The 12,888-nt window shown below is 41.0% G+C and overlaps 1 protein-coding gene across 2 annotated transcripts in view; it reads right to left on the bottom strand.

Annotated features, from left to right (window-relative positions):
- The window catches only part of eppk1 (epiplakin 1), a 30,910-nt gene extending 29,129 nt beyond the window's left edge, over window positions 1-1,781 (bottom strand). For both annotated transcript variants that reach the window (XM_075449169.1, XM_075449170.1), the window contains exon 1: window positions 1,658-1,781. The gene's annotated coding sequence lies outside the window, so the exon portion shown is untranslated. The remainder of the gene's footprint in view (window positions 1-1,657) is intronic.
- Window positions 1,782-12,888: the final 11,107 nt, after the last annotated feature.

The raw sequence follows: 12,888 nt of genomic DNA, 5'->3' as shown, positions 1-12,888 counted from the left end.
TGTGGCGTCTTTTTTCTCAACAATCCAACACTTAACGAGCATTTGGGAGCATATCAGGGATCAAATAAAAGATTACTTAATCTGCTTAGCCCCAACAACCCAGCCTGAACATCGCCTGTCACGATGATCTCTTTACTTTTCACTGTGTAAAACATCGTCTGTTCTATCAGACCCATTTTTTATTCTTTATTGTGGGGCTCTTATGTATTTAATGTCTGACAAAGTGAAATGTATAAATAAAAGATAACTGACTGAAAAGTCAGCAAAGTTTGGATAAAAAAATAAAATGTAAAACTTTACTGCTCCACAGATATAAAAACACATCAGCAGAGATATGTTCACCGACTGCACATCGAGCCTTTTAGTTTCGTTATGAGTCTCAGATCCTTGGATGATATTGTAAGAAAGTAAGAAAAACAACAAATATAAGACGTTTTTGCTTGAAACAAGTAAAAAAAATCTGCCAATGGAACTAGTGAAAATCGGCTTGTCAAGATTTCTTGAAATAAAATGTGATATTTAGGACTTTTGAGTTCAAATTGATCTTGAAATTAGCTCAAAAACCTCTTCAAATGTCAAAAAAACTTGTTTCATATGAAATCCGCATGAAAACAATTTGTTTTCAAGACTTTTTCATTTAACAAGATATTCCAGATGTATTATATTAAAACAAGTCCCTATATCTGGCTGAAATGGTACTTGTTAGGCAGTTGTGTCTTATATTAAGTGTAATGAGATATTTTGACTAGAAATGAGACAAATATACTTGGTAAGACTTTGATTTTTTTCCAGTGTATTTTGTAATTAATTAATTAATTCATTTGAATTTATTTTATCAATTGGATGAACTCTAATTTGCCTAAAGATGATTATTTAGTATTTTTGTCTGTCTGATTGAACGCTTGTGTTAACAAATAAATCAGACGTTACTCAACATAAACTCAGTACTTGAGTAGTTTTTCACCAAGAACTTTTTTACTCAAGTAATTATTTGGATGACTACTTTTTACTTTTACTTAAGTACAATTTGGCCACTCTGCCCACATTTAAATGACTTGTATGGTTTCTATATGCAGCTTTAACTGAGCCAAGAATCTGTCTAAGATTCAAGAAGATGTTCAAAGAACCAGTCGATCCACTAGTTTTCTGCCTCTGTTCTGTTTTTTTAACACCCCAACTGCCAATTATTAGCACCTGAAGGTTAAACGTGTTGCGACATGACGATCATACCCACGCTTTATCGCAGCAGAGCATTCCTGACACAACCTGAGGAATAAAAATAACAGGGAATGGAGTATCACTTTGGTTACAAAACACCTTTTATGACTTTTTATGAGAAAATTCTTGGATCGTCTGCGTCAGCAGCTCTTCTGTTCGGACTTGTTGAAAGTCTGAAAAGTGACACACTTTGCGTGAACCCTATGCAAGCCTATGTAAGCAAGCGTGGTCAAAGGTGATTAGAGAAGAATGTTTGCTTTCCCTTTTTTTATCCGAGGGTGTGGGCAGGGAGGGCAGAACAGGCACTTTTTTCCTTTGGAAAGACTGTTTCAGTCCAACTCTTTCAGTTCAGAAAAAAAACAAGCTGCAGTTTGAATGAAACAACTGATCATTTTCTTTTAGTCAGACGTCAGCTTCACAGAAAGAACTCTTCTCTTACCTGAGAGTCCTGGAATGAAGTCCCAGCTCTGCAGATGCTCAGTCTCAGCTGGTGTGACAGACTTTGTCCTTTGTGAAGTGTCCCCGAACACCTCAGATGCGTTCGCTGCTCGCTGATCCTTAATACGCCAGGTCCAACCATGCCCCTCCCCTGTGGAGACCGGCCTCCTCTGCTCGAGCTGTGAGGGAGTATCGACTCCACATCGCTGCCTGCACTGAGCTCAGGATGCCAGGAATTCCTGCAGACTTCCTCAGAGCTTCTCCATTGTGCTCTTTAACAATACAAGACAAACAAATCGAGTGTTTCCTTGCACTAAAGGTAGAAAAGTTATCAAATTAACAGTGTGAGTTAAGATACACTGGAAAAAATCAAAGTCTTACCAAGTATATTTGTCTCATTTCTAGTTAAAATATCTCATTACACTTATTACAACACAACTGCCTAACAAGTACCATTTCAGCCAGATGTAGGGACTTGTTTTAATACAATACATCTGGAATATCTTGTTAGATGAAAAAGTCTTGAAAACAAATTGTTTTGAGTCACATATATGAAACGAGATTTTTTTTACATTTGAAGAGGTTTTTAAGCTAAATTCTTACATGTTGTAAGGTCTTCCACCCTATTTGTCTTTGGTTAAAGTACAGCTAATCATTTCTCATGTGGAAACTGAAAGTCAGCAGCAGCGCTTTCTTTCTTCAGTGTTATCAGTCATCTTGAGACTCTCTCTCTAAAACCTCATAATGAGGTTATAAATCTCAGGGTAATATTGGACTCAGACCTGAACTTTAACAGCCACATTAAATCAGTAACATCAGCAGCTTTTTACCATCTAAAAAACATTGCCAGAATCAAAGGAATAGTGTCTAAACCAGACTGAGAAAGACTGATCCATGCGTTTGTCTCGAGCAGGTTAGACTGCTGTAACGGCCTGCTCACTGGGCTCTAAACAGGCTGTAAGACGGCTGCAGTACATCCAGAACGCTGCTGCTCGAGTCCTGACTAGAACCAGGAAATACGACCATATTAGTCCAGTGCTCAGGTCTCTGCACTGGCTTCCTGTCGCTCAGAGAATAGACTTTAAAACAGCTCTGCTGGTGTACAAGTCTCTTCATGGTCAAGTGCCAAAGTACATCTCTGACATGTTAGAGCCATATGAACCAACTCGGGCTCTGAGAACCTCAGGGAGGGGTCTCCTGCCCCAGGGAGGGGTCTCCTGCTGGGCCCCAGAGTCAGGACTTAACAAGGTGATGCTGCGTTTCAGTTTGTTGCTCCTAAAATCTGGAACAGCCTTCCAGAAGATGTGAGACAGGCCTCAACTCTGACAATGTTTAAATCCAGGCTGAAAACAGTTCTATTTAGCTGTGCATATGACACCTGAAAGTATTTTATCTGCACTCTTCACTTTTAAATTAATTAATTAATGATTATTTTGAATGGGTTTTTAAAACGGCCGGAAAAGGGTGGAATGCTCTCTCCGGGTCGGGAATGAGATCCTTCCCCAAGTGGAGGAGTTCAAGTATCTCGGGGTCTTGTTCACGAGTGAGGGACGAATGGAGCAGGAGGTTGACAGGCGGATCGGTGCGGCGTCTGCAGTGATGCGGGCTCTGCACCGGCCCGTCATGGTGAAGAAGGAGCTGAGCCAGAAGGCGAACCTCTTGATTTACCGGTCAATCTATGTTCCTACCCTCACCTATGGTCACGAGCTGTGGGTAGTGACCGAAAGAACGAGATCGCGAATACAAGCGGCCGAAATGAGTTTCCTCCGCAGGGTGTCTGGGCTCTCCCTTAGAGATAGGGTGAGAAGCTCGGTCATCCGGGAGGGGCTCGGAGTAGAACCGCTGCTCCTCCGTATCAAGAGGAGTCAGATGAGGTGGCTCGGGCATCTGGTTAGGACGCTTCCTGGATGCCTCCCCGGTGAGGTGTTCCGGGCCCGTCCCACTGGGAAGAGGCCCGGAGACTATGGCTGTGTTCGAAACCGCCTACTACATACTACATACTTGAAAACGGCATACTCATCGATCAGACAGTATGCAGAGCGTTTACACACAGTGCACTTCACTCCTGCCGGAACCGAAATCAGCCGGCCTGAAAAGCTGATTTCGCTGAAGCTATAAACTCTGTAAATATATAACTTTAGCAACATTTGAAACATTTTCAGGTGAGAAAGTAGTCATTTAGACCCCCAAGGTGTTGAAAATCTGACAAAATACTGGCTATTTACAATTATGTTCCCACGAATTCGGCGCTAAAGCTAGCCGCAGTGAGCAACGCACTTCCGGTTATGCCGTTTTGACTGCTCTCGTCCCGTTAACGGAATTTGACCGTTCAAATGGCGATGGGCGACGTCACGTTACGTTGCATCTTGGGTAGTTTGAGTGTGACAAGTAACCTCATGATGAATACTCAACATTTCGGCGAATCTAGTATGCATCTAGTGTACATCCGGGAACTTAAAAAAGTATGACTAGTAGGAATAGTAGGAGAAGTAGGCGGTTTCGAACACAGCCTATGTCTCTCGGCTGGCCTGGGAACGCCTCGGGGTCCCCCCAGAAGAGCTGGAGGAAGTGGCCGAGGACAGGGACGTCTGGGTTTCTCTGCTCAAGCTGCTGCCCCCGCGACCCGATCCCCGGACCAGCGGAAGATAATGGATGGATGGATGGGTTTTTAATTTTTTTTCAAGTTTTATTATTTATTTTATTTTATTTTTTATTTAAAAAAAAAATTGCCTTGTGTACGAATTGTGCTCTATAAATAAAATTGCCACACAGCACAGGGCCGTCCGACTCGAACAGGGGCCAGCTGCAGCGAGGACTGTAGCCTCTGTACATGGGGCGCCTGCTCAACCCACTACGCCACGGACCACCCCTGTTTTATTATTTATTTTATTTTTGTAAAAGTGTGTTGCTCACAGGCTTTTATTTTGTAAAAGTCTGTTGCTGTCTGCTGCGGAACCGGAAAAGAAAGTAATCGGCGGATCCACCAAACCTGGAGAAGGGTACGGAACTTTTACTCGGCCATTTTCATTTTAAAGTTCTTCCAGACGGCGGAGTCGACAGAACCAAAGTCATCTGTAAACTCTGCCAAGTTGAATTGTCTTCTCACCGTAGTAGTTCCAGTCTAAAATATCACTTAAAGGCAAAACACACAACTGATAGCAGCAAGTCATTCAAGGAAACAGACAGTGGAGCGAGGCTTCTACAGAAAAACTACAGAAAGATGTTAAAAGTGTGTTTGCACAACAAATGTTATGGCACTTTCATTCATATGGCAGCACATTTAAAATAAAACTAAATGCTAAAAGCTATACACTACTTTTGGATTCATTTTGGGATTTTGCGTACAAATGCGATTAATCGTGATTAATTAGATTAAACATTTTAATCGTTGCCCAGCCCTAATATGAACTGATAAGACACAGACGAGCAGCTCAGAGAACGTCTGTGGCTGCAGAAAGCAGGTGTGACAACATTAGCGTTGGTGTGATAAAAACCATGACATCTAATGAGTAATGAACGTGATTTGGAAACTGTTGGGAAACCAGGTGGTAGCTGCAGTGTGTGAAAGAGAAGTTCCACCCTCACCCCGGGGGGGATCCTCAGGAGTAAACAACAGGAGGGAGGAGGAGGAGCAGGGCCAGTTTCCCTCTTCACACCTACACAAAACATCATCATCACCTGAGTGCTGACATCCTAATGAACAGCTCCCACCTCAGGGCTTTGGGGGAAGGGATCCTGGAGAGGGCCAGCTCCCTGCCCTCAGGTCCAGGAGGGCCTCTGTTGTCTTACAGGAAAAGGTTGGTTGAAAGCTTTGTCAGGATACAGCTGTTAATGAGATTTCTGACTCCATAAAGTCTAAGAATAAAGCCATCATCTTCCTTTTGTCTCATGAGTTTAGATTCCTCCTTTTCTCCACCTGCAGTTTATTCTAACCGTAGTTCTGGGAATCTCTGGTGGATTTACCACCACTTCTTACTCGATAAACGGATCATTTTAAAGGATGGAACTAAATTTACTGATGTGAAAAAGCTGCAATTTGAACACTGTTGTTTGTCGGTTTTGTTTTGGATTAATTGTCTCCATTGAGTGGTGACGAGAATGAAAAAATAGAAAACAACCTGGAGTTTTAACTAACAGAAAAGTGGAAAAGTGGCTGTGAAGAAGATTGGACCAGAGACAGGACGACTGAATTAACGGTGGGGTTACATGGCAGAGATGTGCAAGTCTCAAGTCTTAGCTTTCAAGTCTCAAGTAAGTCTCAAGTCTTAGGCTGCGGCTACACGAAAACGTTTTTCACTGTAAACGATACTTTTTCTTATCGTTTCGCTGTCGCGGCCACACGGAGCCGGCGTTCCCACTACCCCAAAACGATAGTTTTTGAGAACGGGTTCCAGAGTGGGAAAGTTTGAAAACGAGGTCGTTTCGTTTCCATTATTACAGCGAAAACGTTTTTGCGTCAGTCAAACGTTGACGCTGTGAGACTTCTCTACTTCTCTATTGTCTCTCAGCGTGGCGTGACACAGTGGCGTGTGTACTGCATCGTTTCATCGTTTTCATCCGTTTTCGTCTGGACCTGAGTCTTTACAGCAGCGTTGCCGTGTGGTTGCAAGAATTTTCGTACCCGTTTTAAAAAAAAAACTCATTTCGTTTCCGTGTAGCCGTGGCCTTTGCTTTCAAGTCTCAAGTAAGTCTCAAGTCTTAGCTTTCAAGTCCCAAGTAAGTCTCAAGTCTTAGCTTTCAAGTCTCAAGTAAGTCCCAAGTCTTAGCTTTCAAGTCTCAAGTATGTCCCAAGTCTTAGCTTTCAAGTCCCAAGTAATTTTTTCTTGGGCAAGTCAGGTCACCTTATTATTGCAGTTTTACCTGCAGAATCTGATCTTAATAAAGTGAAAAGACACAATATAAGTAACTATCAGTAAACATCATTGGCCAATGTGTCCAACCTGTCCACCCCGTATCATATCAAGCTAACGTTAGCTAACTACCGACTAGGCTAACAGGATAATATTAGCTAATTTGACGAGCACTTACTGGTCAGAATGGATCTTCAAATGACGAACAAAGTTGGAAGTTGTCGTCTGGCTGTCTGAGATGTTGATGCTGCATGTCTTGCACTGTGCTGTTTGTCTTTTACCGTCAAAATGGTCATTACAGAAGCCGAAGACAACGACTCTCGGTCCCGCTGACATGTTGATGCATATCTGATATGAGTTTATTCTCTCAAATAAACATGTAAGGTATGTAGAGGGGGTATGACTGATTGACAGGGTAGGGATCCAATCATGACGCCATTCTCAGCCTGCGCTCCTACCGGGTAATCCATATTATTTTTTAAAATTAATTTATTAATTTTATATTCAAACTGAAAACATGAACTGAATAACTCTCAAGTCATTCAAGTCATCGTGTCTCAAGTCAAGTCAAGTGCCGAGTCTTTAACTTCCAAGTCCGAGTCGAGTCTCGAGTCTTTTATTTTTTTGTCAAGTCAAGTCACAAGTCATCAAAACAGCAACTCGAGTCCAAGTCACAGTGACTCGTGTCCCCATCTCTGTTACATGGCACTGAAAGGATCGGATTATTGGCTAAATTACAATCAGACTGAGTTATTAAGTGCATGTAGACACCTTAATCTGACTATGAATTGGATTGGATCGGATTAAGACCCCGAGATAACTGGGTTGAAAGTCACTCTAAACCTGCTTGTAGACGCTGAAGCACGTGGTGAATCAGACTTTGCGTTCTGCGCATGCTCCAGATGTTTTCCCGGAAGTCAAAGGAGACGATATTACTGTTGTTGTCGCCGTCAGAAAGAAAGAAACAATGCGATGGAGAATGCTCCGTTGGGCATCGAGTTTGTGCAACAAGCAGCTCATCACAGACCAAATGTAGAGGGACGTAGCTTCATCTTGCTCTGCGTTCTCCATCTTTCTCCGATGCCTGAGTTTGTTGTTGTTGTTGGTGGTGAAGAGGTCAACAGGAAGTGGCTCTATTAGCAACAGTTGGAATGGGTACAGCGCAACCTATCATACCGGGGTATGACACGCTTTGTGCCTCTGATCCCATTCATTCACCGCCATGTATCCAAGGAGAATTACCCTTGCTCAACTCATTCTGATTGTGATTTAGCCAATAATCCGACCCTTTCAGTGCCATGTGACCCCACTGAGTGAGAAGCCAAGTTTGAACCAGGAACCAACCACCATGTGCCCATTATGAGCTCATATTTTTCACAAAATAGTAAAAATGTCTCACTTTTAACATTTAATATACTTTCTATGTTTTATTGTAAATAAATTAGTGGTTTATGAGATTTGCAAATCATTGCATTCTTCATGGATTTTACACAACTTGTTTGGAAATCGGGACTGCAGCCGAATTAAATCATAAAGGAGGACGATGCAAAGGTGAACAGTGAAACTCATTATCTTCCTTATCTCTGCAGGAGCTGCTCTGACCATCACAGCCACCTTACCTTTGGTCTTTGTTTCCCCCGGATATCATCCAAGGATCTGAGACTCATAACGAAAGTAAAAGGTTTGATGTGTGAACATATCTCTGCTGATGTGTTTTTATTTCTGTAAAGCAGTAAAGTTTTACAGTCTTTTTTTATCTAAACTTTGCTGACTTTTCAGTCACTTATCTTTTATTTATACATTTTAGTTCAGGGGTGGCCAACCCGTGGCTCCCGAGCCGCATGCGGCTTTTTGTCTGGTTTCATGCGGCTCTTATGTTCATATCAAAATTTGTGTTTGTGTTGTTTTTTTTTTATGTGCGTGTTTCAGTTCAATGCGGCAGCGGTCTCCAACCTTTTTTGCTCCATGGACCGGTTTACTGTCAGACAATATTTTCACGGACCGGCCTTTCAGGTGTGGCGGATAAATACTACAAAATAAAATGATACGACCAACACAGACTCTGTGGTACAGTATTTAGTAAATATAATAATAAACTTGAATCCACCGTGTACTTGTATGTAAATTTATTAGCGGCATCCTCCTGACATAACATCCTCTCTGGTAGCTATGGTAACGCTTAAACATGTCTTCAAAATGCAGCTTTCTTTTTCTTAAGGCTGATTTATACCTCTTTTAACTGCCCTTGCGTCTTGCGCTTGCGTTAATGGATCGAGACGTTTATGCTTCATTTTGCTTTGTCGGCGGTTGCGTGTGATTCCCCGCCAGGACAGTAGGTGGAGCAGCGGGTTTTTTCAATGACAAGCTTACTATGATGAAAGGAAATTCACCGCCAGGACCTCTTCGGCAAGTCTCTCTTCGAATGGATTCATGCTTCTTCTTCTTCTGAGTGAGTAAACTAAGTCTTACAAAGTGGAAAACTGTTCTGTGATCAAAACTCGAAATTCTGTTTGGAGATCACGGACGCTGCGTCCTCCAGACTAAAGAGGAGAGGGAGCATCCAGCTTGTTATCAGCTCACAGTGAACTCACTAGAACAAATGCCCCTCCAAAAATAAGTAAAAAAAAAAAAAACAAATAAAAGACGTTTTTGCTTGAAATAAGCAAAAAAAATCTGCCAATGGAATTCGTGAAAATTGGCTTGTCAAGATTTCTTGAAATAAGATGTGATATTTGGGACTTTTGAGATAAAAGTGATCTTGAAATTAGCTTAAAAACCTCTTCAAATGTCAAAAAAAGCTTGTTTCATATGAAATCCGACTCAAAACAATTTGTTTTCAAGACTTTTTCATTTAACAAGATTTTCCAGACGTATTGTCTTCAAACAAGTCCCTATATATGGCTGAAATAGTAGTTGTTAGGCAGTTGTGTCTTATATTAAGTGTAATGAGATATTTTGACTAGAAATGAGACATGGATTTTTTCCAGTGCTGGAAACCTGCTCACCTGGATGCTGAAAGGTATAAGCGGGTTTTAGAGGGCTAGTGGGACGTGTTCTTCAGGGAAGGCCTTGCATATTTCAGCAGGACAAAGTTAAACCACAGACTGACCTGCCTGGTGAAACATTCCAGTATTTACACTTTCATGTTCTCCTTTGTTTTGTAAATGTTTTGCATCCATTGCTTTGTTTTAGTATCTTCACATGTTTACACATGTAACTTAGTTGGTTGAATTAACACGACTGTGTTTTTAAGCAATAACCTTTGATTAAAAATACCTAAAACTACCGAACAAACCGTCAGAACATGACTTCACAAGTTTTAAACTATATCAACGCTTCTGTTCAGAAGACGTGACAGATAACAGCAGTTTGTGTTGCACAACACATGCTTTTCAAGCCAAGAACACTTTAACAAGATTTTAAAAATGTTAATCAGGTATTAAGCAAGTTATTTACTGTACTAAAAAAAAAAGATCATTCGACCTGAAAACTAACTGCTTTGATTGGCACCTCCCCACATCTTCTTTAGCAGCCACAAGTCTCTGAATAAAGAACGATTTATGAACGCTTTGATTACATGTTGGGACACATCTTTGCAGGACTTAAGACCAGAGTAATACTCCGTTAAAATACGATGTGTGACTGGGCCCACTTTGACATCTGGCTTGTTGATTTCAGAGGAAACAGATTTGTATTCAGTAAGGTTATCAGCAGAGATGGGATCAGAAAGTCACGTGAAACTGGATTTACATCAAATTTTGCCACATTTGTAGTTTACTTAACAATTCCAGCAAAAACTCCAACACTTACACCTTTGTTCCAACAGTTCTATTTAGCTGTGCATATGAAAGTATTTTATCTGCACTCTTTACTTTTAAATGAATGAATTAATGATTATTCTTTGTTTTGTTTTTTTTCTGTTTAAATAAAAACAATCATTTTAATTTCTTTATTTTTAATGATTTTATTGCCTTCTTGTGATTTTATGTACCTGTAAAGCACTTTGAATTGCCTTGCCTTTGTTTCAAACAATGTTTGCCAAGCGCAGCTTTGCAGGAGAAGGTTAGATGTGTTTTTACATCTTAGTCCTGATATAAAACATTAGTTTTACACAGATTTTATCTTTGGGTGAAGTCATAAACCCTTAAAACTATTAAAACTGTGTGCCAAGCAAGCAGGACGTGTGCTCACCGGTACCAGCAAATGCCTTAAAGTCAGATGAAAAAGCTTCATCTAAGAATTATGCTGATAGTTTAGGTTACACCACTGACACTTCATCTGCTCAGCAAACATGAACAGGCCTGTTAGGTTTGTTTCAAAATGCCTTCAGACGTTTTTCTAAGGAAAGCTTGAAACATCAAGCATGTTTCCTGTGAATTCTAGAGCAATGTGGGTGGGTCAACATTACGCAACGGAGAAACTCCTTTTATTAAACCAAGCGTTCGCACTCTGTGCACACAAACAAAGCAAAGGAATGTTAATGTTCATCTTAAAACAACAAAAGTAGGGCTGGGCAACGATTATAATTTTTAATCTAATTAATCGCATGATTTCCCTGAATAATCACGATTAATCGCATTTGTACGCAAAATCCAAAAATTAATTCAAAAGTAGTGTATAACTTTTAGCATTTAGTTTTATTTTAAATGTGCTGCCATATGAATGAAAGTGCCATTACATTTGTTGTGCATAAACTCTTTTAACATCAGCATCTTTCTGTAGTTTTTATGTAGAAGCCTCGCTCCACTGTCTGTTTCCTTGAATGACTTGCTGCTATCAGTTGTGTGTTTTGCCTTTAAGTGATATTTTAGACTGGAACTACTACGCTGAGAAGACAATTCAACTTGGCTGTAAATGCAGGAGTTTTTTTTTCAAATTTATTTTGAAATACGTGCTTTTATGTTGAAACAAGTAAAACAGGAAGTAGCGCCGGTTAGCTCCGTGAGCTTCACACAGAGAACGAGGCTGTGTTCTAAACCGCATACTACATACTACATACTTCCATTCTGCATACTCATTCGATCAGACAGTATGCAGAGCGTTTACCCACAATGCATTTCGCTCCTGCCTGAGCCGAAATCAGCCGGCATGAAGGTGATTTCGCTTAAGCTCTAAACTCTGTAAACTTTAGCAACATTTGAAATATTTTCAGGCGAGAAAGTAGTCGTTTAGATCCTCAACGTGTTGAAAATCTGACAAAATACCGGCTATTTACAGTTTTGTTCCCACAAATTCGACTCTACTAACGCTAGCCATAGTGAGCAACGCACTTCCGGATATTTTCACAAAATAAAATACCCGTTGCCTTTTATCATAAGGAAAGCCATTACAACACAATTGGTGCTTTTGTTTTGAAAACAGGAAGTGAACCTACCCTCGTTGTAGCTAGCTTGAAACTGCCGTTTTGACAGGAAATGACGATCGGCGACGTCACGTTACGTTGCATCTTGGGTAGTTTGAGTATGATGGTCGGGACCAGGTTTTATTCAAGAAACCTTGAGTTTCTCTCTGTCTCCGCCCTCTTTCAGCCACACACGCCATTTGATTTCCTCATTCATTCAGTCAGCAGAGCGAGTTCTTCTACTTCTAGAAGTCCATTAGGCACAGTAGGAGGCGACTTTTTTCACGAACATGTGCTTTTGACAACGATCCCGTGGATGACGGTGCAGCATTATTGCGCAGAGAAATAAATATTCGTCGGAGATGGTTATCAGACCACGCATAGATTTTTGCATTTACAGACAATTATCTTTTTGAGCAGCACCATCAGAATGTGTTGGGACAAAAGAAAAAAAAACATAAAAGACAAATAAATATTTGTATGAATAGGCTTAAAAAAGACATATATAGGCCTATTATATTTTATAAAGACACTCGTGTCTTGGGGGTGGATTCCCTCCGGGGATTCCCTCAGCCACTGCCCTCCCGTTAGAGGTGGTGGCCACCACCCGTTTTACGGGCATCTGCCTTCTTTCTGTTGGCTCAGTAGAAGTCTGTGATAGTTTAAATAGGGTTAATTATTTAACAGAACATGATATAGATGATGACTCTAAATTGTCCTTAGGAGTGAGTGTGAGTGTGCATGGTTGTTTGTCTCGTTTGTCTCTATGTGGCCCTGTGATGGACTGGCGGCCTGTCCAGGGTGTACCCCGCCTCTTGCCCATTGACCGCTGGGATAGGCTCCAGCCCCCCCGCAACCCGACTGACGGATTCAGCGGTATAGATAATGGATGGATGGATGATATAGATGAGAAGACATAGTTTATGTGTGTGAAAACAGCATTATGTTGGGGATAAAATAACTCCACAGTCAAATAGCCACTTAATATTTACTTTACAGTGTAAAACATGATCAGAATGAGGTACCTCCATGCCGAGGTCT

Source organism: Odontesthes bonariensis, chromosome 18, assembly GCF_027942865.1.
Source record: "Odontesthes bonariensis isolate fOdoBon6 chromosome 18, fOdoBon6.hap1, whole genome shotgun sequence".
In the NCBI taxonomy this organism is placed as follows: Eukaryota; Metazoa; Chordata; class Actinopteri; order Atheriniformes; family Atherinopsidae; genus Odontesthes; species Odontesthes bonariensis.
Note: the sequence above shows the minus strand (reverse complement) of the source record. Positions and strands in the feature narration are given on the sequence as shown.